General features: G+C 36.0%; 1 pseudogene; it reads left to right on the forward strand.

Moving 5' to 3' along the window:
• The first annotated feature begins 1,174 nt into the window (after nt 1–1,174).
• On the forward strand, nt 1,175–3,196 carry LOC149623945 (poly [ADP-ribose] polymerase 1 pseudogene; annotated as a pseudogene).
• Nucleotides 3,197–4,492: the final 1,296 nt, after the last annotated feature.

The following is a 4,492-nucleotide window of genomic DNA, read 5'->3' on the forward strand; positions in this document are numbered from 1 at the left end:
TATTTCCCAAAGGGTGAAGTTGATTGGCAATGTCAATTACTAAGGATACTACGACCCATTACATTACGAAAACTGTAATAAAATAAACAATTATTGGTGGATTTAGAGCAAATAATATACATATTTGCATATTTAAACTTTTTTATCTTCAAAAGAATAAATTAAGTTTGATTAGAATTTAATTTAGAATTTAATACATATTTAAACTTTTTTATGTTCAAAAGAATAAATTAAGTTTGATTAGAATTTAATTCAGAATAAATTTGTTCATTTATGTATTGAATTATGTGGAGTTCTAATTTTTTTCTTTTTTTCTGGAAGAAGTTGCTACATTAAGCTTGAAGCATACTCCACAAATTTTTCTGATATTGTTTTATTTAAATCCCTGAAAACCGAATAAATCTTCTTGATTTAATGAACTCTTGGTGTTTTTATGTTTCTTTAGTTTCTTGTAGGAATTTAGGGGGTGTTTGATTTGAATTAGTTTCTGTGTCACTTATTTTGCCCTCATATCCTGTTAATTTGAAACTGGTGCTCGGCAAACTTTCGTTAGCATTGTTTGGTTCAAGATTTGAACAATCCTCCATTTGAAGAATAAGCTATACAGTAATATCCGGTATTGTTGTAGCATATTTGGAAGATTACATAATCTAATAATTCCAGCTAGCACTCAGTTTCATTTCCTTGGCAACTGGAGGATGATTCATTTATTTCGGGTTGAAAGTTTTTTGGCTCGATCCTTTTTTCGGAATTTGTTATGATACGATGTAAACAGCACCTACAATCAGAGGCTAAGTTATTGAACTTCCCACCCGCTGAAGATAACTGTCTACCCTCATCGCTAATGTCTAGTTTCCACTTTTTCGTTGGACTTAGGGAAAAGAAACCCGAACTATCAAACGAAGAGTCTGCTGTTTAGTCGCCAACCCCACTACTAGAGTTATCAATAGGTTTGCCAGAATTTGACCCATCAGGCGGCATAAAATCCTCAAATTTGTTCACTAGTGCCAGGATCTACCAATGCTAGAGCTCTTTACTTCTAGTCTCATCTTACTTCGGCTGTAACTAAGACCCGTAAATAACGTTTTGGTTTTTAAATACATCATTAACCAAAAAAGTAAACCAAATAATCAAGCTGTGCTAAATTATTCAAACCTCTTTGTATGATTTAGAAATGGATCCAGGTCCACGGTGGCGTACCGAATATGCCAAAAGTGGCAGGACATCATGCAAAAGCTGTAAAAGCATCATAGCTAAAGATGAGCTAAGAATGGCGGCAATTGTTCGGTCTCGAATGTTTGATGGAAAGGTAAATATCAAAATTTAGCATCTGATGACGCGAGTAACATTAATTTCTTATTGCGGAAACAGGTTCCAAATTGGTACCATTTTCGGTGCTTTTTTTCAAAGTTTAGAGTGTCAACTGAGGCTGACATCTCACACTTTGTGGATTTACGTTGGGAAGATCAAGAGAAAATAAGGAGCAAAATTTCGAGTGGGTCTCAAGCAGCACCTGCTGCTTCAAGCAAAACCTCATCTAAAGGACATAGAGAAAAAGCTTCTCCATTGAAATTCAAGACTTCTCAACTGAATAAGCCAAAAGTAATCGGTCCTCTTGTAAAGGTTGTGGAAAAACAATCGTAAAAGATCAAGTTCGCATTTCTAAACTTGACAAACAGAGTGAAAAAGCTAGACGATTTGGTCCACTACCAGCGTAGTATCACGTTGATTGCTTTGTACAAGCGAAAGAAACTTTGGAGTTTTTTCAAGATGGCTCTTAAATACCAGGATTTAAGACACTCGGTGTTGAAGATCAAAAGGCCATCAAAGAAAAAATAAAGAAAATAGAAGTGACTCCAGTAAAGAAGATAAAGAAAGAGGAAGTCCCTAAAGAAGATCTGGGCGAGAAGCAAATTCTTAAGGAACAGTCTCAGTTAATTTATAAACATCGTGACGCGCTTGAAAAAAATCATCTTAAAAAAAAGAAATGGTGGAACTTTTAGAATGTAACGACCAAAAAATTCCTACAGGAAACAGCAAAATTCTACATAGACTTTCCGATATCATGACGTTTGGATCTCTTGAACCTTGCACAGAATGTGACGGTGGACAATTTTTTTTCTCAAATCATGGTTATCACTGTACTGGAAATGCAAGCAATAGGAGAAAATGTACAAATGTAACAAAACTACCAGGAAGAAAGCCTTTCCAGATTCCAGATGACCTAAAAGAGGAATGTCCATTCTTAAACAGCTACAAATACATAAAGCGAGACCGTTACTTTCCTACAAACCCACCTACTCCAAGTTTAGTTCTTATGATCCAACAATACAGCATAGCCAGTTGGGGTGGAAATCCTGAAGACAGAATTAATTCTTACGCTGCTGAAAAAAGACTCAAAAGTTCGGCTGTAGGAAAATGTGACTCAACATTCTCATCTGGAAAGAGCACGAAAGTTAAACTGACAGTGAAAGGCAGCGTAGCTGTTGAACTAGATTCAAATCTTGAAGCCATCACACACTTGTTAGAAAACGAAGAAGGAGCTTTAAACGCTGTTCTCGCAAAAGTCGACATTACTCAAGGATCTAATTCATTTTACAAGCTTCAACTTCTCGAGTCAGACAAAGGAAACAATTACTGGGTGTTTCGGAGCTGAGGACGTGTTGGAACTACTATTGGTGGAAACAAGACGGAACAGTTTGCCACTAAGTATGAAGCTGTTGCCGAATTCAAAAGGCTTTACGAAGAAAAAACAGGAACTCCGTGGGAGTTACGCCACACTCCCTCAAAGGTTCCTAATAAAATGTATCCACTTGACATTGACTATGGCGCCGAGAATGGAACTTTAGATAAACTTGAAGTAGGATCTGGATCTAAACTTCCCAACGCCATCCAAGAACAAATTCGCCTTATCTTTGACGTGGAGAAAATGAAGAAGGCCATGTTGGAGTTTGAAATTGTTCTAAAGAAAATGCCATTAGGAAAACTTTCGAGAAAACAAATTGAATAGGCGTATTCCGTTTTGACGGAACTCCTGGCTTTACTCGAAAATGAACGTGTCAATAACATGAAAGCCCTGCTAGTAGCTTGCACCAATAGATTCTTTACGCTAATACCTCATGATTTTGGAACCAAAGTGCCTCCTCTTTTGGATAATGTTGAGACTTCGGCAACCCTATTTTATTCCCGTTTTTAAAATGTGACCCTATTTATGCCTATTTTTAAATTTAAATTTTATACATATTTTTACAATGTGACAATATTTTATTGCTAATTTTAAAATGTCGCAATATTTTATTTATATTTTTAAAATGCAAATCTATTTTTCTAATAATATTTCGTAATTTGAGTCTGTGTGTGCTTGTGTTTCTGAAAAAATCAATAGTCTGAGCCAAGAAAATCGACTTAATAATGGTACTGAATAATTGGCAAATTATTATGTTCTTGAACATCAAAATATAATAAAAATGATTTGTGGAATTATAATATTAAAATTTTGATTAAATTAACCTGGATGTTTACCATTGTAAATATTACACCCAAAAAACTCGCCAAGAATTGCTTCCGTGAACGCCAAAAAAGCTCTCCTTTGAACAGAATGAAGCACCCGTGTGAACACTCATAAAGCCAAAAACGGTCTCATTTGAATATCAAAAACACACCTTTGAACGCCCATAATGCTCTTATTTTAAAGCCAAAAACACTCTTGTTAGAACACGAAAAACAAACTCATTTAAACTCCAAAATGTTCTTATTTGAACGCCTAAAACGCTCTAGTTTGAATACTAATGCAATCCTATTAGAACGCCAAAACGACAATGTCTGAACGTTTCATTGGCGCAAGGCAGTTATTCAAAATTCAATGGGATTAAGATTCTTTTTTGATTGGTAATATATAAGCTGTTCAAAAATGTATGCTAGTGGTTAGTTTTGAACGCGTAAAACACTCCTTGATCAAAATTGAATGTTTCTGGTTAAATCTGAATTCGTCAATAGAGGTTTGTTCAAAATTTAACGGTCGCCATCATTTTTGAATGCCGAAAGCACGCTCATTTTTTTCAGTGCGATTTAAAGAGAATTGGCATTTCTTCAAATTCAACGTGACGCCTGAGTTTTGCAGTCGTCCTAATACAGCACGAAGGTTTATGTCATGGTCTTCCGGTCCTTTTCCAAAAGGTAGAATGTCGTCCAATAGGTTTACATTCCCTTTTACTCCCTCAAGGGCGGTGGAAATGAGACGCTGGTAATGTTCCGACGCTGACGTTAAACCAAATGGCAGACGATTAAAGTAGAAGCGTCCAAACGGGGTGATGAATGTTGTGAGTAATGCTGATTCTTTATGCAAAGGGACTTGCCAATATCCACTATTGGCGTCGAGTTTCGAGAAGATTGTTGCAACGGCCAATTGTCCAAGCAAATGGTTTACGGCAGGCAGTTGAAATCTCTCACGTCGAATGAACTGGTTTAATTTGGGAAAGTCGACGCATATTCG

Source organism: Phalangium opilio, unplaced genomic scaffold (assembly GCF_054372755.1).
Source record: "Phalangium opilio isolate 3A_F unplaced genomic scaffold, DU_Popi_V2 ptg000106l_1, whole genome shotgun sequence".
Classification (NCBI taxonomy): Eukaryota; Metazoa; Arthropoda; class Arachnida; order Opiliones; family Phalangiidae; genus Phalangium; species Phalangium opilio.